Genomic DNA, 23,339 nt, shown 5'->3' on the forward strand with positions numbered 1-23,339 from the left:
CTCTACTAATAACCACACTCTAAGCCATCAAGTAAATAAGACTCAACTAACACTATTTACAGCTAAAGAATTATAGCAAGACTACTACTGTATCCACCCAGAATAATAGCCAAAGTGCCCTACCCAACACTACAAAACATTGTCAGGAAAAGTTCCTCCCTTACAAAAAGTAAATTCAAAAAAATGGAGGAAGCAACCATTAGACCAGATGCACAGATATCAATATAAGGGCACAGAAAACATTAAAAAACAAAGAAATGTGACATCTCCAAAGGAACACAATAATTCTTGAGCAATAAATTCCAGTCAAAATTAAATTTATAAACTCTCTGAAAAATTCAAAATATTGATTTTAAGGAAGCTTAGTAGAAGACAAGAGAATACTGAAAAACAATAAAAAAAGAAAAATTCAGGATATGAATGAGAAATTTATCAAAGAGATAGATATCATAAAAAAGAGCCAAACAGAAATTCTGGGAATAAACGACTCATCAAATAAAATACAAAATACATTTGAAAGCATCCACGATAGACTAGATCAAATAAAAGAAAAATCTGAAACTTGAAGAAGGTCTTTTGAAATAACCCAGTCAAACCAAAATAAGGAAAAAGAAAAAAAAATAATGGACAGAGACTTTCTGATATATGCAACTCCATGAAGTGGCCAATTAGTCAAAATTTTGGAGGCCCAGAAGGCAAAGAGAAATGAAAGGGATGGAAAACCTATTTAGGCCAGGTATGGTGGCTCTCACCTGTAATTCCAGCACTTTGGGAGGCAAAGGTGGGTGGATTGCTTGAGTCCAGGATTTTGAGACCAACCTGGGCAACATGGAAAACCCCTATATCCAAAAAGAAAAGAAAAGAAAAAATTACATGGGCTTGGTGTCACAGACTTGTAGTCTCAGCTACACAGGAGACCAAGATGGGAGGATTGCTTGAGCCCAGGAGGTATAGGTTGCAGTGAGTCAAGATCATACCACTGTACTCTAGCCTGGGTGACAGAGTGAGACCCTGACTCAAAGAAAAAGAAAAATAAAAAAGAAAATGTATTTAATTAAGTAATAGATGAAAACTTCCCAAGTGTAGCAAGAGATTTAGACATACAGATTCAGGAGGCTCTTAGATTTTCTGCTGCACATTATAGCCAAAATGTCTAAAGTCAAAACAAAGAGAAATTCTAAAACAGGAAGAGAAAAGCATCTAGTCACCTATGAAGGAACCCCTATCAGACTAACAGTAGATTTCTCAGCAGAAATCTTACAGACCAGGAGAAAATAGAATGGTATATTCAAAATACTGAAAAAAACCTCTGCCAGTCTCAGATACTAAACACAGCAAAGTTAGCCTTCATAAATGAAGGATAAATGAAGTCTTCCCTAGACAAGCAAAAGCTAAGGGAATTCATCACCCCTAGACCAGAACTACAAGAAATGCTTAAGGAATCCTACACCTGGAAGTGAAAGAAAAATATTTATCATCATGGAAGCACATGAAAATATAAAACCTACACATAGACCAAACACACAAACGGGAGAGAAAAGACTCAAATGCTGCCACCATATAAAACCACCAAACCACAACGAGAGAGAGAGAGAGAGAGAGAGAGAGAGAGAGAGAGAGAGAGAACAATCAGAGATCAATTAATAAAATGGCAAAAATAAGCCATCATGCATTAGTAACAACCTTGAACATAAACAGATTAAACTTTCCATTTAGAAAATATAGACTAGCTGAATGGATAAAACATGACTCAACTGTATGCTGCCTACAAGAAAGTCACATCATCTGTTAAGATACATAAAGACTGAAAGTAAAGGGATGGAAAAGAGTTTCCATGCAAATGGAAACCAAAGTAAGCACAACTAGCTATACTTATATCAGATAAAATAGACTTTAAGTCAAAAAAAGCAAAAAGAGACAAAATGGTTCATTATATGATGATAAAGGGATTAATTCTGCAAGTGGTTCTTGGTTCTTGGTCTGTCACTCCAGGTTCTTGGTCTGTCACTCCCCAAGAATGGGAGAGGAGACCACAGCACAGTGTACTCGTAAAAGTAAATGCCAGACTCAAAAGTGTTTGTAGAAAGTCATTTATTGAGGCAGAAAGAGAAAACCCACGAAGGGCATGTGGAAGTGGGGCCCCAGAGGGGAAATCCAGGAGGGGAAAGAGAGCTCCCACTATGTGGGAGGGGATTCCAGAGAGCTGGAAATCCAGTGTGGGTGAAGAAGCAGGGGAATTTATCCTGGGAGAAATTCCTACCTACCTAAGTTCCTCTGGCAAATGAAAGGAGTTCCTTTAAACGTCCACTGGGATGATTGACTCAGTTTCTTCCTGCTCCCATGAAATTTAAACATAAACTGTTAAATCTCCTGGACGGAGAGAGATGGAGGGGAGGCATGGCGCTGGGAAGTTCTTGCCCTTAAAACTATGCCCCCTTGTGGATCCGGAAAGGGAACACATTCCCTCACCACTCAGCATTAGACAGATCATCTAGGCAGAAAATTGACAAAGAAACATTAGATTTAAACTGCACATTAAACTAAGTGGATCTGACAGACTTTACAGAACATTTTATTCAACAGCTATAGAATGTATATTCTCATTAGTACATCAAACATTCTCCAAGATAGACCATATATTAGGACACAAAACGTCTCAATAAATTTTAAATAACTAAAATCATTTAAACTATCTTCCTGGACTGCAATGGAATAAAACTAGAAATCAATAACAAGACAAACAATGATGAAAGAAATTGTAGAGAATGCAAACAAAGGGAAAGACATCCCATGTTCATTCATCAAAAGAACAAATGTCATTAAAATGACCATATTACTCAAAGCAATCTAAAAATTCAGTGCAATCCCTATCTAAACACCAATTTCATTTTTCACAGAATTAAAAAAAAATCTAAAATTTATATGGAACAACAACGAAAAGCCCAAATAACCAAAGCAATCCTGAGCAAAAAGAATGAAGCTGGAGGCATCACACTACCTGACTTCAAAATATATTACAAGGGCACAGTAACCAAACAGAATGGTATTGGTATAAAAACAGACACATAGACTAATGGAACAGAATAGGTAATCTAAAAATATATCCACATATTTACAGCCAGCTTATTTCCTTCCTTCCTTCCTTCCTTCCTTCCTTCCTTCCTTCCTTGAAGGACAAAATGTTATGTTATAATGGTAATAAATTAGGAGGAACTTGGCAAGGCTGTTTGTTCAGATTCTTCTTGGTATCCCTGTGACATTCCTTCCTTCTGGCTATAGGACAAGACACTGATCACATAATGGTATTCATGGGAGAAGGGAAGGAGAAGGCCGAGAGTGACTTTCCTGGCTTTTATGGCCTGTTTCAGGGAAGAAGGGAGTAGGGAAGGTAAAGTAGTCTTCTTGCTTCTGCTGTTTTCTCAAATACCTAAGTGCTATATTTTGGGAACACTATCAGTGCTAGAAAGAATTTATGGTAAAAAGGTATTACTGGCCTAACCATGGAATGTTTTGTGGATCTTTAGCTAGATCAACCCAATATATGAGGGCTCCTTGTTTTTCTTAATCTTCTCAAATTCTTTTTTACCGGAGAGCTTTTTCTTTTAAAACTTTTTTTCTGAGATGGGCCTACTTGTTTTCACAGATTTATACTTCTAGACTTTAAAAAACTTTTTTCTTGTCCTCCTTAGATAATCATTAACTACAGATTTTCATTGTTGCCAACCAGAACAATTATTGAATTGTCTCTACATTTTCATCACATTAATTCATATATACACTGATATTATATCAAATTATATCACTTATTAGGTAGCTTTATACGTTTTTTATTTTTCAGAGGAAAAATCTTATTATATAAGGGTAAAATTAGTAGGCTGTTATGTATCCATGAACCATTTTCCCAATGTTAAATAATACTAAAATTATTTTCCTTTAGATGAAAAGAGATGACTTCAGTGACTTTTCTTTTATAATTCAGTGTGAAGCTAGCTTGAAGCTATCTTTGAATGCAACTCAATGTGATGTACCTGCCTGAGGCAACTGACATTTCAGATTATGATTCTTTTTACCCCAAAGAAAGAAGGTCTGCTCTTTTCTGTAGTTAGAGCTATTTTAATGAAGTTAATTTAAGAGGTCAGAATCCAACTTGTGACTTCTCAGATTCTTTCATTTGCATTACAAATCATTTAAGGGAAAAAGGAGCAACTGACTAAAAGATGTTGGAGAAGGACTAGAGTAAAACATTATTAATGTGAAATTTTTGAAAATCTGATCATTTAGACAGAGGTAATGAATGCCACTGGACAAAATGCTCTACAATGGAAATCAGTAAGAGTTCATTGGAGAGATTAAAATATTCACTAGAACAGAATTTTTAATCACTCTCAGTATCTGAGAATACCAATTACATGATGCCCAGAGCACATTATAAACAACTCCTTCCTGTTTTTTAGGCCAAGTGGTAAAAGAAGTGAGTCTTGATCATTTGGTCTTGTGCATCACTCTGTTGGTCATCATAACTGTATGAATGGATGCTGGAAACCCAATCCAGTAAGTCTTCATTTCATGTCCTTGATAAGATTCTTGGAAACCTTGCAACTTTGGAAGAAACCATCTATAACAAAACAAATTTTACCATAGGCTGATATAAACCAAAGTTAAGTTTTAAGATATATTTCTGATCACAAAAACATCACTAAACTTTAAATTTTTAAAATTCTACTTTTTGTTTTTGAGACCGGGGCTTCCTCTGTTGTCCAGACTGGAGTGCAGTGGTGTGATCATAGCTCACTGTCACTTTGATCTCCTAGGCTCTAGTGATCCTCCCACCTCAGCCTCCTGAGTAACTAAGACTACAGTTATGCCCCACCATGCCCAGCTAATTTTTAATTTTTTTTTTTTTTGAGAGATGGGGTCTCGCTGTGTTTTCCAGACTGGTCTCAAACTCCTGGTCCCCCAAAGTGCTGGGATTACAGGCATGAGCAACCAGCATAACCAGCCACTAAACTTTTAAATAAAGACACAAAACACTTTTAATATTAAGCATTAAAATACATGTGAACTATTCATAGATTAATAAACACAAGCAAGATAATTATTTACCCAGTTTTTGGTGAATCAGTAAGTGATGGCAGTCATAACGGTTGTTAAGTCAAGGAACATATCCTACTATCACACAGTTAAAAAACTGACAAACAGGGCAGGTGCTCTGTGCACTTTCTTAGCTCATCATTTATTGTCATCGGTCTGTATGATTACCACCTACATTATGAATTCTTATTTGATAATAATTTGTATTAATTCATCCATTTTTCAACTTGCTTATTAGAGTTCAAGGTCTGGGGTGGCCAGAGCCTATCCTGGTAGCTCAGAGCACAAGGTGGGAGCCAATCCTGACAGGATGTCATTCCATCACAGGGTGCACTCACCCCCATGCTTAATCAGACTGACACCATTTAAATGCACCATTTGCACACACATGCACAGCTTTGAGATATGGGAGGAAACTAGAGTGCCCAGAGAAAACCCATACAAATGTGGGGAGAATGTGCAAACTTCACACAGACAGTGGTCCCAGCTTGGAATTATTATTATTTTTTTTTCTCATCAATGTTATAACAAAATGATGTTGAATGAACCAACATTATTCAAAGGTCTGCTGTATCAATATTTATTGACTATCTGGGCAGTATCGTTCAGAGGACATAAAGTAAAATCAGTGTGTGGTATTCTTTCTTAAAGCTAATTTTGTTTTAAAAATAAAATAATTTGTCAAAAAGCATATTGAAATGCATACAGCTAGTGCTCGACTTACGACCACGATTGGTTCTGACAGACCAGTCGTAACATGGTTTGGTCGTAAGTTGAGTAGGCTATATGTACAGTACTGTGAAATGATGTTGTAAAAATCTTTAAGTCATATTTTATCATAATTTTCTTTCATTATTGTTATATATCATAATTTTCTTTGTTCATTTTATGCCATTTTTATCATCTCTACACCATTTTGTTTCTTATTTTTATATTCATCAGGGTTAAGTAAAACACTGCATTACCAGTACAACTGGTTTAATATTTGCAAAACATACAAAATTACAAAATACCGGTGCATACAAAAATACAAAATACAGGTGTAAAAAATGCCATAGGAAACATTTTCCCAATTGCAAAACATATCAAAATATATAAACATGTACGAAACATTTTATTGGCAATTCCTCTTTGTAGACATCTTGGGAGGGGTTTAATGAAAAATATCCAAGACACAAAACACAAATTGCTGTACCAAGTCTGGGATAACAGTTGAAATGGTGCACGTGAGATGATAGTGCTGCCGGAAGCTGGTCCACACTGCCGTGCGCCCAGCTGGGCAACGTTTGTGCTGCCAGACGTGGAGCAGTCATGGCTAGCGATTGTGGTCGTAAAGTCAAATGGTCGTAAGTTGCATAGGTTGTAAGACGATCAATACCTGTAGATTACATTGTTGTAGAATATTACTGGATTTTGTCAGTTGTCATTTTAGTGCTTACATGGGTATTGATCATGTATTTGAATTTCTAACAATTTTCTTGCAAACAAATGGAGGAATAAAAGCTTACTCTCTCTTTCAAAACAGCAAGTAAGCAAACAAAACCACAAGCCAATAACTAACAAACATGGATATCTACAGCTCTGTCAGCTCCCTGATAAGATGAAAAAGAGTGAGAGATTTATTAATGGTAGAGGTGGGTTTTTTTTTGTCTTTTGTTTTTGTTTTTGTCTACTTATGTTTAGGTAAGTCTATCATACTACGGGTATGTATTCATGGACAAATGATCAATCTCTTCATATTGAAAAGCATTGCGTCTCAGCTGTGGAGGGAGATAGAAAGACAACAATGGACCCAATCCACACAAGTTTTAAGCTTATAGATATTGTACATGTTTTTTCTTGTTCCAGAATTTCATTATGTTTGTATTTCTCTGGGAGGCGACATACAATTTTATAATCAAGAAGAACATGGTAGAATCTTTTGTGCTTTCTGCTGTAGTTGCTCATTTGTGGTTTTAATTGTTAGACCAGTAGGGAAATAAATGACTTTAATTCTAAAGAATTAAGAAGACATGAGCAATATATGAATGCAGAAGATAGAGGCTGGAGCTCTTCTTAGGAAAACTAGTCAGCCTCCACACACTCAGTAAGCAAGTGAATGAACTCCATTGGTAAAAGATAAACAAAAAGTGGTGCTTCTTTCCTTCTTTACTATATGGCTAGTTATTTTTACTTTCCCATATAATAGGAATGATTTATATAAATAGCATTTGTCTCTACTAGTGAAATGAGCATTGTATAGAGAATGAGAACTGGATTTAAACATGACACTATGGTTAATTAAATGTGTAATTTTATCCAAAATTATACATTTAAACTCCCTGGGTGTTCTTTTTTTTTTTAAGTGAATATATTATAGCAGAAAACTTCTAAATTCTCCAGCTTATCTCTAAATTATCTAATATCTAGTGCAGATTCAAATTTCCCTAAGTGACCTAAGATGTGTCTTTAGAGATTTTGTAAAAATGTAAAACCAATACAGATTAATAAATTCCATGTAATGTTTTGTCTTTTTTGATTTTGAAACAGTTTTAAAAGTCCTATCATAATAATGACTCCCATGATGATTATGGAATATCCCATATTCTGAATTTGTCTGATTGTTTCCTCATACTGAGATTTAAATTCTTTCTTTATCTGTTACATTTTCTTTTCCTTTAATTTTTTAGTTTTTTGTTTGTTTTTTGAGATGGAGTCTTACTCTGTTGCCCAGGCTGCTGTCACCCATGGAGGAATGCAGTGGCAGTGATTATGGCTCACTACAGCTTCCGCCTCTCGGGTTCAAGTGATCCTCCTGTTCCCGGACCAAACTGAGGGTTGGGCTGCTGTTTCTTGTGGCCCAGTACTAGATGCAGATGTACTGGGGAGGAAGAGGTTTTTTATTTCTGTAACTGGTTACAGGGAGAAGGCCTGGAAATTATCATCAGATGAACTCGAAATTACAATGTTTTCCAGAGCTTATATATCTTCTGTGCTATATGTTTACATGTAAGTGTGCATTGATCTAAAGACATAAGTGGTTAACTTCTTTTAATCTATAACTAAGGTCTGAGTCCTGAAGACCTTCTTCTGTAGCCTCAGTACGTTTACTTAATCTAAATGGGGCTAAGCGCTGGGGTGATTACCCTTATCTTGTCTCCTGCTAAATCATAAAGGTTTGGAAAGTTCCTTTAGACCCCAATAAACTTGTTTGTGGAGGCCTGCGGAGTTTCTTCAGACCCCCAATAAAACTTGTTTAATCCTAAAACTTAGGAAAACTAGTCAGCCTTCACACACTCAGTAAGCAAGAATTCCTTTCTTATCTTGTCATGCTTAAAGGCCCAGGAAAAGCCTAGGCAAAACTCTTGGTGGGCTCTTTGTTACATTCCAGCCTTTGTATATGGGCACTGGCTCAATCACCTTTTAATGTTTAACCCAGCTACTCAGTCAGTGCTGGGACAGTTGTAATGGGGGCCTACATTAGTGAGACCTGGCCTGCCACACTCCCGCCTCAGCCTCCCAAGTAGTTGGGCCTACAGGCATGCGCCACAACTCCCTGCTGATGTTCGTATTTTTAGTAGAGATGGGGTTTCACCATGTTGGCCAGGCTGGTCTTGAACTCCTGACCTGAAGTGATCTGCCTGCCTTAGCCTCCCAAAGTGCTGGGATTATAGGCGTCAACTACCATGCCTGGCATTATCTGTTATATTTTTCTGTAAACTAACTTCATTTATTTCAGTGTAGCATTTTTCACAAGATTACTTCATAGGTTATATTGAAGTATATTCTGCATCATACCAGAAATTACATGATGTCATACTGTCCCAGCGTTAGTGATGGAAAGGTTTATCCTTGATTAAGGTGGTGACTACCAGATCACTCCATTTTTTTTTCCATCCAACTTATATATTTTGTACTTCTTTGACTTTCAGTGTCATTTCAGGACTTTTTATTACTATACTTTTGGACTTCCTAAACATACATTCATCTTATCAATAGTTGCCAGCTAAGTCTTTTAATCATTTTCATTATCTCCTTGGAACAGGTAATCCCAGTTGACTATTAGTATCTAAAATCCCTACTCTGTTGTGGTAGTCTAAAAACACCTTATATTTTGTGGTCTTCTACCAAGCTTCTTTCTACTCCAACTAAATTAATTTGCTTTTTGTATTCTACGTATGATCTTTTCATCCTTACCTCTGCCTTCAATATCCTATTGCCTTCCTCTGTAATTCCTCTTTGACTGCCCCGGCTTGTTTATCACCTCCTTTATAATTTATCCCAAACCACTAAAATTATTCTCAATATTCGGTTTTCCCTAGTGGTCAAATATTCAGTTTATGGCATATATTTTTATAATTTTCAATACAATGTTTCTTTCAACTGGAAGTAATAAGTTTTCAATATAAGGATTATATTGATTCAAAGTTATAGTAATTGAAAAATTGAAATAAGATTAAAACATGATAAAACTGTTTAAGAGAATAACTTCTTTGTTTTTATATCCATAGCTTACATAAGAACCCCTCTTAAGAATATGAGTCAACATAATGATGATGAATGAAAATACTGTTCTTTATAAAGTCAAGGAAGCCACCTTGTGAGACTAGGCTATTATTCAGCAGTCTTGTGAGTTTTGCTTTCAAATTTCAGGTTAGTTGTGATTTTTATGTGCTCTTTTTTTTTTTCTGGAATTGGGCAGTTTGATCCAGATGGAACTTTTATGACTATGGTTTGCTAGGAAATACTGCTGGGCTTGCAGATCATACATTCATTGTTAAACTGAATTGACTTTTTCATATACTTAAGTCAGTTTTTTAATGTGATGTAGTGAGAGAAAACTGGATTTGGAATCAGAAGACAGGGGTTTCAGTACTGCCTCTGCTACTTACCTTACATGCGACCTTGAGCAAATCCTTTAACCTATTTGAATTTTACCTCACTGAAAAACAGAAATAAAAAACAGTATTTTACCATGACTACTTCATTATGTTGTTGCAAAACACAAATTAGGTATTGCGAAAAATCCCTTATGATTTATAAAGCACCATCAAAATATACAGGGTGATTATTTGTGTTTTACAACTTAATAAGAAGATTAATAGCTTCTTTTTTGGAAAAATTCTATTCCAAAACAATAAAATATTTGTCTGTTTTTGTAAAGTGGGAAAGGTAGATTTAATTGGGATTTTTAAAAAGAGATATGGTTGAAAATAAAGAGAAAGAAGGTAATTTATTTTTATCTGAATTCCTTTTTTGCCATGTATTTCACTCATTTTCTCTCTTCTCTTTATTCCTTCTACATTATAACATTGTGTGTTTTTGTTTGTCTGTTGTTTTGGTTTGGTTTTGAAAAGTGTGCAGTGATATCTTGCTAATTTTCAAAAATACTGAACCACCTCCTAGTTTTAGGGATAGCTTTACCTAGTTGAACAAACTTCTCTACCTTTATATCCTTCTTTTTCTGACATTTTTGCAGTAATTCATGTTCAATCAGTTAATCACATGATCAATATTTCTGGCATACATATTATATAAAAGTCAGTCTGTTATTAACGTAAAAATTTAAAAATGCATAACACCTGTCCTGGATTCAATTTATTTGGATAATAAACTATATTAATCATCTACTATATTCATGGTTGTATAAAAACAGCTTCTACTCTCAAGAAGACTTGATGTGAGTCTGGGAAACAAACCTAGAAAGATCTTAAGAATAAAATTATTAGTATGGAAATGAGAAATAAAGAAGAATTTATAGAGAAGAGATCATTTATAAATTGTCCCAAATGAAGGGAGAAGCTATTCATTGTAAAATATGGTAACTTTCAATTATACCAGGTGGTGATTTTTATTTAGAGAATACTTAGGAATCCTATGGTGAGACTATTTGGGAAGGGGATTTGTGATCTATTGGTATGTAAAAAATTACCCTAATATGTAGTGGAAGTCACGTTCTGTCTCTCCTGCCACATTTTACTGATTAGAAGTCCCTAAGTTCAGCCCACATACAAAGAAAAGAGAATTAAATGATTCAGTTCATTAGTACATCTTATACTTTCCATGCAACTGCAGGTAATATCGTCAATAAACTTTCTGCCTCAAAATACTGAGGAGCCCCTCTCCTCCAGTTTCCAGTAATGTTTTTCTTATTTTTTTTTTTAAGTCATCACCAGTAGCCTCCTCAAAGCCCATTAGGATTCTGTTAACACTCAAAGTCCTTTCAGCTTCCTCTCAGTTCTTGATTCTGAAACTTCTCCCACACTTTAGATTTTTATTACAGCATAGTACCTTTTTCTGTGCTAAAATCTTCATTGGTTATCTATTGCTGTATAACAAATTGCCCAAAATGTAGTAGGGCAATATTGTATTATAAAAACAATAACAAACATTTATTATCTTCACAATTTCTGAAGGTTAGGAATCTAAGAGTGGCTTAGCTAGGCATTTCTGCCTCAGGGTCCCTCTTGAGGTTGCAGTGAAGATGGAGGTGGGAGACTCTGTTTCCAAGGATTCTCACTCTCAGGGCTGCCGAGTATTGGTGAGAAGTTTCAGTTTCTCCCAGTGTGGCTGCTTGAATGTCCTCAGGACATGATGGCTGACCGCCTCAAGAGCAGCCAATCCAAGAAAGCAAGGTGAAAGGGACAGTGCGTTTTATGACCTAGTATCAGAAGTCACAAACCTTCACTTCTGCCACATTCTATTCATTAGGAGAAAGGAATGAAGTCCAATGCAAAATGAAAGGTGGGGACTTAGGCTTCTCCTTTTGAAATAAGAAGTGCCAGAGAATTTGCAGACATATTTTAAAACCATGCAGTCTAGATCCTGTTCTTGACCAGTAAGACCTCTGAAAAGATCTCCAAGAGAATGTGCACACACACACACATACACACACGAGGAAACAAGGCAAAGCTGGAATTTGATCCCAAACTCCAACATCATGTAACTCCAGGTCTATAGATAAATTTTTTACTGAAGCTACATGGGTCTGAACAACATAAAAGCAGGCCAAAAGCCTCTTACATGTTCTTTCCTTCCAAAGCAAAACATGCCAGTAGGGGGAAAGTGGAAGGAGTATCTGTGAGAGAAGATAGGAGAGCCAAGCGCAGACAGACAGACCACGTTTCCTTTAATGTCTGGAGTTGCTTGCCTCAGCTTTCTCCTAATGGGTAGTAGCTCCAGAGCTTCTTTTGTGTTGGAGGAAAAAAATCGGCAAAAGGGGAAATATAGATAATGGAATTTTCTTAGGGCAGCTATAGTGTTCTTATCACTCCAGGCCTGTGAATGAAAAGAGAAGAGGAATGGCCCAACATATGTATTCTGTGAAGTTTAGCAAAGAGACTTTACTCAGTAGTACACTGGTCAGTACTGTGTCCTGAAAACTTACCAGATCATAGCACCAGACATCTCCTGTTTCAAAGCACAATAACCCGGGGGCTAGGATTAGAATTTCCTCAGTTTTTCACTTATATCCTGTTAATCTAGTTGGTTTAACCATAATAATAATAGTCAATTTATAGTGTGATTGTGGCTTTTGTGGGGAAACGATCAGCAGCACATTGAATAAGTCCCATTGATTCCATTTGTGGAACTCCTTCAGCAGTCTTTTCTACTACAGCAATTGAGATCTAATGTCAGGGCAGTGCAGGCCTTGAGTCCCTTTATGTATGTCCCTTGATGTTGCCTCTAGAAGTTTCTGAAATAGATTAAGCCTGGAGACCAAGTTTATCCCATAATCACCATATGCACTATACTGATTTCATTCTTCAAGAAAACCTTTTATTAATTCCTGCCACCTAAATGATGTTTAACTGCTTTGGCCAATAAAACAGGGTAATTAAAGTGAATATGATATAGAAGCAAAGCCCAAAACACAGTTACACATCATAAAAATGCTTCAGTTTTTTGTCACCATATTAAATTTTAGAAATCTCTTCTCATAATCAATACTATTCCCACAATCCAGAGTGATTCTCAAACTCTGAGTGATGGTTCTCCTGTGACTTCCAGTTCTTTTCAGGGTGAGAGAGGGAGGCAGGTGGAAAATCATCGCCTTTCCTACACTCTCTTCCACCATCAGGAAAATGGTAAAACTGGATAAAAGAATAAGTGTCAAACTGTCTTTCCTCTAACTTTCTTTTTTCCTTCTTTACATTTCTAGCTCTTTCTAAACAACTAAAGAAAAGGTTCTTATCAAATAGATTCTGCTGGAAGATCACAATGTAGCAAAGCATGTGGTGGAGATTCTAGCACCGATAGACTTGTTAACTCTGAACGGTGAAGGAAATATCTTGTTTTTAGCAATAAAGTGTTATCATAGCACTTGACACAATCCTGTTGGATTAATACAGATGATTTATATGACCCATCTAGATTCCTGTGCATGTCACTGAAGATCCTCTTTAATATAAGTACTGGTACTTCTGTTTTTGTCCCCTGACCTGTTCACTGCTTGCGTCATGAGAAGCTACTGTCTTCTCCTCACATATCCTGTTGTTTCTATGCTCTGATTTCTTTTTATATGCTTTCCTGCTCTCTGGGATTGCTCTTCCTTCCCCTTCTTTTCTCCCCATCATCATGACCATGCTGTTCTTCACTTCATCTGTAACTTCCAGATTGAGCAGACCACTTCTTTCTTTCATCCTCATTAAACTCTGGACTCCACATTAAACAGTAACTAGATTGTAATCTCATTGAGAGCAGAGAGTACCTCTGAGTTTCACTGACCCTTCTGTGTCTAGTACCAAGCACAGTGCCTGGCACAAAATAAGTGTGAATACATAGTGATCTGAATTGAGGTTCTGAAGGGAATTTACTGTGTCCAATTTTTTCATGCCTCTGTAAGGGTCCCTATATCTACTCTTCTATTTTTACTTGGAAGATGCATTTTGGGAACAAGTCATTGAAAGCAACTTACATTAGATTCTTTCTACATTCTCTGATTGCATGCCTTTCACAAGAATATTTTATAGACAGTACTTCTGTCACTCTTATGATCTTCATATCACTGTATTGAATGAATAACTTATTTATTGAGCTGCTGTTTTTCTCATAGACTCTTTTTCTTTTAGAAAAATACAGCTTTGAGAGATAAAGGACCTAGAATATCTATATGTAAGAACAGAGAAAAGATGTACTTGGCCTCTAATTTCCTGACACTGTAATAAGCCAATTTTGATAACATTGATTTAATAACTAACCCAAGATAGATCTTAAAATCACTCAATCTATAGTTTCTTTAAAGAAAATAATTCAGCCAACAAAGAGACATGAAATGAATGATAAGCAAGGATCATCAATACTATGATATTTATTCCATGTCTTGAGTCCAAGAGAATAATACTGGGATAGTTTCATTCCATAAAGAAGCCAAAGCAATTTATGCATTGTGACTATTATGAGAAATGCAATTGTGTAGTAGTTTTTGCTACCATGTGCTAGGTGCTGTACTTGGTAAATATTTTATTACTTCATTTAGACCTTATTACACTATTGTATGAATCAGGCTTCTCCAGGAAAATGGGACAAATAAGATTTATCTATCTACATATCTTCTTATACATGCATACATATATACACACATACATATAAATCTATATAAAGAGATTTACTAAAAGGAACTGGCTCATATGACTATGGAGGCTTTCAAGTCTCAAATCTGGGAGTGGCCATAGACTCAATACAACCAATGGTGTAGTTCCAGTCTAAAGGCTGATAAGCTTCAGACCAGGAAGAACCAGTGTTTCAGTTCAAGTCCAAAGCAGGGAAAAAGGCAATATGCATATCAAAGGCACTCAGGCAAGATAAATTCTGCCTTACTTGGGGAAGGGATAGCCTTTTTGTTCTATTTAGGCCTTCAACTGACTGAATGAGATCTACCCACATTAGGGTGGACAATCTGCTTTACTCAGTCTACCAATTTTAATTTCATTCAAATACATCCTCCCAGAAACACCCAGAATAATGTTTGAACAAATACTTGGGCACCCAAGGCCCAGTCAAGTTAACACATAAAATCAATCATTGTTACATCTTAGTAGTAAGTTCCACAGCTACCTCTGTCTTTTAAAAGAGAAACAGTGAGAGGTGATATAACTTCCTTGTCACATACAACTGGTAAATGGCAGAAGCTGTTCCAACCCAGGTCTGACTGACCAAATCACAGTGTTTAAAAAGAGATCAGGGTTTGGAATTTAGATAGAACTGTGGTTTTTGTGAGAATTAATTTTTTTAAAAAATGAACCACCAAAGAATGTATCACTGTGATTGGCACACAAACTCATTACATCTAATATTATTATTAGCATTAAAAGCATTATTATTAATTTGTTAATATCATATAAACCTTTGTATCCTTAGAATAGTTGGTAGTGGGAATGCCAAAATGGACATTAAGTGAAAATATATGTGAACAATATTTTGTTTAATCAATCTCTATTCTTTTTCTTGCTTTTGTGACAAAAAGGTAAAAAAAAATTGTGAGTCACCAGACAATTAATTTCTCTAACATATCTTCTTGTAAAGATAATATTACCTTTGGCAGAGATATACCTCATTCCTGCTGATGTCATTAGAAAGTAACAAGGTCAACCAAAATGAGAAATTGACAGTGTTCCTGTCTTTCCAGCTTTTAATAAGTATTGTCAAAAGAAATAATAATCAGATTTGAACTTGTTTGTCCTTGAAGTACCTTTTTCTAAAGGCCTCCTAGGAAATCTACTGTAAGATCAAAAGCAGTTGGGAAAAAGTAAAAATCACTTAAGCATACTTCCTTACTCTATTCTATGTGATAGAAATAAAGTACTTATTCACTGTCAATGACCTGGGCACTGGGATATTTGCATTCTTTTTTAGAAAAATGTAGGAGACTGTTGGTAAAGGGAGCTCTGATAAACTAATAAGCCATATGTTCTTATGTGTAAATAAAATATGGACTTATGGGGAATGAATGGTGTTTTTAGACCTTCAGCCTCCTTTTTAGAGCAAGACTTCAGGTAAAATTGTGAAATTAGTTACATATATGTGTATGTATGTGTGTGTGTGTGTGTGTGTGTGTGTGTGTGTGTATTTATCTGTTTATCTATCTATCTATCTATCTATCTATCTATCTATCTATCTATCTATCTTTCCTCTTCTGCTATTGAGTCTCCTATCTTCCATCACCCTCAGGGACCAAAATCCTCATGTTCTTTCATCTTCACATTTTGTGTTTTCAGCAAAGGATGTGGTATCTCCTTTGAGATACCATGACTTACAAGAATTTTTATACTCTTTCTACAAATCCCCTTTATAATTTAATGAGCTTTATAGTTTAAAAAGCCTTAATTTTAGGCATCAATGCAATTGAGGAGGCATTTGCTAGAATCAGAGAGAACTTCCTGGAATTGCTGAAATCACAGCATATAGAAAACAGGCCAATTCTCTGATTTTCCTAGACATTAAGGCCAGCCTGTTTATTTATCATTTTATATCTAACACAGGCTCTCCATTTCAGCCATACAGATCATGGTACTGATCACCTTTTCCTGATTTATACTAGTGCTTTCTTTATCTAGAAACCGCTAGTACTGACGAAGCTAGCAGTACAGAAGAAAGTAGTGGTTTCTTCTGTATTAATACTGTTATCTCCACTCAGAATGCCTTTCACTCATCTCTTGGGCAATCCATACCCCTTACTTTATCTGAGCCCAATTTAATCCAAATTCTCTTCTCTCTAACACAAACTGTTTAATCAAGAAATGAACCATCCTCTGAAGAAACAACTGTAGCAGAGTATAACATAATATGCAGCAATAGCCATTTGTGCATGGGCTGGTGATAGATTCATTGTACTCATCCCTTAAGAGCATATTTTCTTGTAAGGGACACAGATAGATATATAGAAAAAAATAATATAGTGAGGAGGATTCGATAGGAGCAAATGACCCAGGATATATAGGAATACAGAGCGTGAGGGTGCATTGTTGTTGGCTGGGCACCCCTTAGAAATTGTATCATCTTGTTTCTCTAATTTTGCTAAGTAACCAATACATCATAGTTATAAAAGATACTATTTTATTATAATATGACCAATAAAAATATATACCATAAACAATGTTTCCTGCAAAGGGAGTTGTAGTGAGATCCATGAGCTCCATTAGATCTTCTTATCTTTTCCTATCAGCATCTCATGTTTCACATCAAAGAGGCTGCTGGTTCATATGCATCCCAGCTTCCCTCTCCCTGGTGTGGAAAGGGGCTCACTGAAGTGAAGTCCCCACAACCATACCAACAAGCAGTGTTTCACATGTGGTTGCCTGAAGAAACAGCCATATAAAGGGTATTTAAATTCCTCAGGCACTGGGAGATTATAGAGAGCAATGATTAAGAATTGGCCTGCTTAGGTTTCAGTTTATCACTTACTGTTTGACATAGGAAAGAGGATTAAACTCTTCATGTCTTGATTTTCTCATCTATAAAATGGAGTAATTATAATAGTACTACTTCATAGGATTGAAATGAGAAGAAAATGAGATAAAGTTCTTCATAATGCACCTAACTTAGCATAAGCCTGCTGTAAAAAATCACCACAACTAGGTGGTTTAAAACAACAGAAATTCATTGGATATGGTGGCTCATGCCTGTAATCCCAGCACTTTGGGAGGGTAATGTGGGAGGATCACTTAAGGTCGGGAATTTGAGACCAACCTGGCCAACATAGTGAAACCTCATCTCTACTAAAAGTAAAAAATTAGTTGGGCATGTTGGTGCATGCTTGTAATGCCAGCTACTTGGAGGCTGAGGCGAGAGGATTGCTTGAACCTGTCAGCATCTGGTGGTTGCTGGAAATCTTGGCATTCCTACATTTATAGACACATCTCTCCAATTTCTGTCTCTGTCATTATGTGGCTCTCCTTGTATGTCTGTCAGTGGCTTCACATGGTCTTCTTTTAAAGACACCAGTCATTGGATTTAGGACCCACTTTAATCCAGTATGGTCTCATCTTAATTTAATTAATTACAGCTGCAAAGATTCTATTTCTAAGAGAAGTCACATTCACAGGTTCCAAGTTAACATGAATTTTGGGGGACAATATTCAACTCAGTACATCTAATAGTCATGCAATAACTGCTAGTTAAAACACACTCACTTGTTTCATCACACAAGAAAACCCTGCAAAGTACAAGTTCACTCACTCACACAGAGGAGATTTTGGGAAGATATTGACTTCCACATGGCCTTACTTTTCTTCACCCACCATTCCACCTTATCCATTTCTGAGTCTAGGAGCAGGTGGAGCTTCCAGAAGAAGGCTCTATGGGTGGGAATGAGGTTGCTGGAGGGAGCTGGTAAATAAACACTATTTTCTGGGTCACTCCCAGGGGAGAGTTGATATCAGAATACACGGTTTCTCTGAACCTCAAGAAGTCAAGGAGTAGCTTAACAGACAGGCTTAGTCCTTTCTAACCCAGAGAATGAGCAAATGGGAAGAAATTGGGTACAGAGATGATGGATGGGCCCAAACAGCCTCACTGCTACTATAGTGCTTCTTCCCCAAAATACAGAGACCAGGTGTGCCTTCTTCCATTTGCCTTTGGCTTTTCAAGGTACCATAGAATCTGTGTCTGAATCTCAATAAGCAGACAAAGGAAAATAACAAAGTGCATCATGGGCCCAGTTAGAGACTAAAAAAAGGAGCATGACTCTTGGAATGGACTCCTATTGAAATACAGCTGCTTCGAGAAGACAAAGGATAACCTGGATAAAACAATGAAAGGCACCCTTAAGGATATAAAAGGAGAGCACAAAACAGATTGTTTGAAACTGAAAACATGATTTGCAAATGAAACGTCAGTAGATGAAGAAAGAAGAGCATAGTTTCTGCCTAAAGCTATGTACTGATCTGAGACATCAAATTTCTCAAGACATAGAGCAAATATATACATTCCAAAAATGAAATCATGATGGAAAAGAGAACAGATTTGGAGACAAGATCTTTGAAGCCTAACAAGGAAAAAATAGGAATTCCAATTAAAGAAAAAGCAACAGATCGATGAGAGAGCTGAAAAAAAAAAAAAGGCCTGATTACTATTTGAAAGTGTATACCACATTTTAGGAAAGACTGAAAAGAAAAGACTTAACTAGGCATATCCTGGTAAAATTCCTGAATTCCAGGATAGAGAAAAAAAACTCACAAAATTCCAGGTGGAAAGAAAAAGGCAAAATAATCAGACTGTCTTTGAATTTCAGCAATATGTGAAGTGGTAGAATAGCATTCACAGATGACTTAGAGAAAAGGACTAAAACCTAATGATCCAATACAGAGGCAATATATAATTTATGGGTCATGCAAAAGGAAGATGTTTTGGGCTATGCTCTGCCTAAGAAAAGTATGTGAGAAAGGACACCAAGCAAAGAAGTTGGAACTAAGACTTAAATGTAAGGGAAGATGAAGGAGAAAGAAAAATATGTGTAGAAATAAGAAAGGAGGCTTAACTGAAGATATAAAAGAAGCCGTAGATACAGTAGAGAGAATACTATGTGCAACTTTTTAACAATAAATTTGAAGACCTAGAGGAAATAGATGTTTTCCTAGTAAAACACAAATGATCAAAGTTGGCATAAGAAGAAATAGAAAACGATAGACCAATTCCTGTAGCAGACATTGAAAGTATAAAAAAGATCATTATTTAAGAAGAACAGCAGAATCAAAGTTTCTCAGCTGCATGTTATCTAACTTTTAAAGAAAAGTTAATTGTAGTGTTTTGTTTTTTTTTTTAAAAAAAAAAAAAAGAAAAAAAAAAAACTATTCCAGATCTAGGAAAAAATGAAAAGTACCCAGATTCATTTTATAAATCTGATTCATTTTGTAAGTTCAGCATTAATATCAAAGCTTGACAAATAGTAAATAAAAGGAAATTATAGCCAACTCCAATTATAAATATAGAGGTGGCCAATATGAGGGTCAGCAAGAAAAGGATAAGGAACTTTGAGAGTATCAAATTCTGAATATAATAGTAGCTTCTTTCTGCTCTTCATCAATCAGAACTAGATTTGCTAGTGGTATATGACAGAATAGCCAAAATTACAGAGGATTAAATGTGACAGTTTTAACTTTCCATTTTATAAAAAAGTCAAGAGCCAGGTTCCGTCCATGGTTGATACACTGACTCCTCAAAGTTATCAGGAACCCAGGGCTTTGTCTAGCTCTTTTATTATCGCTAGAGACTTCATTCTTTTAGTCCAAGGTGGCTCCTGGAGCTCTAAAATTCACATCCATCTGTAGCAGCAGGATAGAGAAAGTGATACAGGAAAAAGTTACAAAAGGTACATACCAATTATATTTTAATGTGGTTTATCTGAAATTGCCAGTATCACTTCTGTTTATAGCATACTGGTAAGAATTTAGTCTATTTGCCACATTCAGTTGCAAAAAATCCTGGGATTATTGGTTTGTTTTTAAAATCACCTTGGCCCTATGAATCATTGTAAATCAGAGGTTCTGTGACATAGGAAGTGGGAGAGATCAGATATTGAGATCCAAAACTAGCTACCTCTGTTCCATGTATCCTGGGACAAAAGCAACTCCCTGTCTGTAGGAAAGAAGTACCTTACAGTAGATAGTGTTGAAGAATGGTTTCCTTCCATGTTGTTCCTTTGAGATGCCAATGCTCATAAAAAGGAGGTTGCCTCCCAACTCACATCCTAAATAGCATAGTCCAGAAGCAATCCATCTCCACACGGATGTCGAAAAAGCATTTCAAACCTTACATGTATAAAGCAGAGCACTTGCCTCCATTGGCACCCCTGCTCAAACCTGTTTCTTCTCCAGTTCCAGCTCTCATAAAATACCATCACCTGCCCAAGTGCTCGAACCAAAAACCTTGGAGTTATTTTTTATTCCACTCTTATCTTCACTATTTCCCTACCCCCTTACCTTCATTGCATTAGTTCTACCTCCAAAATCTAAACCACTTCTCTCCATCACCACTATTTCCAACCCTTGTCCGAGCAACCATCAGCTCTTGCCTTGTTGCCAAAATATCCTTCCTACCTGATCTCTTCATTTCCAGCCTCACCAACTAATGATTTATTCTCCACATTAGAGACTGAATGTTTTTACAGTCCTGTTTTATTTGATATTTAAACATTAAATAGTAATTTTATTTCATAAGATGAAACAACACAATTCAGATGTGCATAAAGACAAATCTAGTCATCTTCCCTGTTGCCCACACCCCTCTGAGGTCACTATTAACCTCCTGGCTGGTCTTTTTCCTCACCAATCTCTTTTACACATGAACTTATACAAACAAATTAATAAATTTTACTTATTTTTTCTGAAAAAAAACGGTATTCATTATTCAGTTTGTTAGCTTGTATTTTCATTTTGTATATAAATTGTATCATGTCTTGAGAGGGGGGGTCTCCTACTTTCAACAGGGAAAGTTAAGCCTCTTTTAACTTGTATTTGCCCAGTTGGTATAGGCTGAGCTAGATAGGAATTAAAGAAGCAAGTGGCTGAACTAGGAATTAGAAACCAGTGGGCTAGCAGTCTGCCACATCTCTTAAGCAAGCTATAGGTAAATAGAAAAATGTCAAAAACATTCAGATAACTTTTCTGAGCCAGAGGGACATCTTTTAGAAATGCTGCTGTATTTAAACAGCTATCTCGTGTGCATGCTCATGGTGTATAAGGTCCCCCTCCAATGGTTGTGCCAATTTACATTCCCATCAGTATTTTGTTTCCATTTGTCCATCATCCCTGTTAAGTTTGGGTGAAAGTGACCTGTCCCTTTTAATAAACTACTCATGTTTAAAAGATAGAGAGCTGAGAACTGCCTACCTCATCACAGTGCAGAGGAAACAATTGGAGAAATATCTTTAGACTGTCAGACTTCATCTTGGCCATTTAGTTAAACAAAAACTGAAAAATCTACCTGCTGACATGACTCTCATTCACAGTTGAGGTCGGGAAGCAAGAATTGGTTTGAATAGGCTTCTGTTTCATTTGAATAACTTGGTTATTCTGTATTGGAGTTCACTGGTAGGTCATATGCTGATAAACCATTTTCTGAACTTTGAAAATGATTGCTGATCTAGATTAGAAAAGAGGTAGATTTGGAAATGCTCTGAAAGCTATCGGTGAGAAATACTTTGTGTCAGCTTTCAGATAAGCATGACTGACCATGAGCTCCCTGGTCATTTGGGGAAGCTGAGCTATTGCCTATGAAGCTTTCTCTGCAGGGTCTATGGCAAAGTGAGCTGAAAGCTCTGTGTGGCCGAGTGAACTGAAGAGCAGAATGCCCGCTGGCTAAGTGTCCCAGGATCATCTCCAATGTCTGAGTTTCCACTTGGCCACACAGAAAATGGGTTGCTTATAAATTATTGTTTTAGTGTCAGCAAATAAAGTTATCATGAATCATATTTTTCCCTTTTTATACTTGATAGAGTTTAGCTTTTTAAAAGATCTTTGCATTGTGTATTTCTTCGTTTTTTTTTTTTTCAGTGAATGCTGAAAGCTTAGAATTGAAACAGCCTCCTGTTTAGCTGTTTTTTTGTTTTTTTTTTAACATTTTCAATTTCTTGCTGCATTTCATGAGAGTCCTAATATCCTAATCTAGTCTCACTACAATGATTTTCATTTATAGGATAAAATTGCACCCATAGCATCAAATTAAACTGCCTTTTAAAATTAAATTGGTGGTTAAAAAGTTAATCCTGTGAATAATAAACATGTATAAAGTAAATATCATGTATTTAAGAAATTATAGTTTGCAATGCCTCTCTATGCATATTTTAATCAACCCTTATGCCAATTCTGTGAAGTTGGTATTATTGTCCTATTTTGCAAATAGGAGTTGGGTTTCAGGAAGAATAAGTGACTTGCCCAAGATCACACACTAATAACTGGTAGGAGTAGAACTCTTTTTTTTTTTTTTTTTTTTTGAGACGGAGTTTCGCGCTTGTTACCCAGGCTGGAGTGCAATGGCGCGATCTCGGCTCACCGCAACCTCCGCCTCCTGGGTTCAGGCAATTCTCCTGCCTCAGCCTCCTGAGTAGCTGGGATTACAGGCACGTGCCACCATGCCCAGCTAATTTTTTGTATTTTTTTAGTAGAGACGGGGTTTCACCATGTTGACCAGAATGGTCTCGATCTCTCGACCTCGTGATCCACCCGCCTCGGCCTCCCAAAGTGCTGGGATTACAGGCTTGAGCCACCGCGCCCGGCCAGGAGTAGAACTCTTACCCATTTTTTTCGGATTCTAAGTCCTGTATCTTGTCTCCT

Source organism: Saimiri boliviensis, chromosome 11, assembly GCF_048565385.1.
Source record: "Saimiri boliviensis isolate mSaiBol1 chromosome 11, mSaiBol1.pri, whole genome shotgun sequence".
NCBI lineage: Eukaryota > Metazoa > Chordata > Mammalia > Primates > Cebidae > Saimiri > Saimiri boliviensis.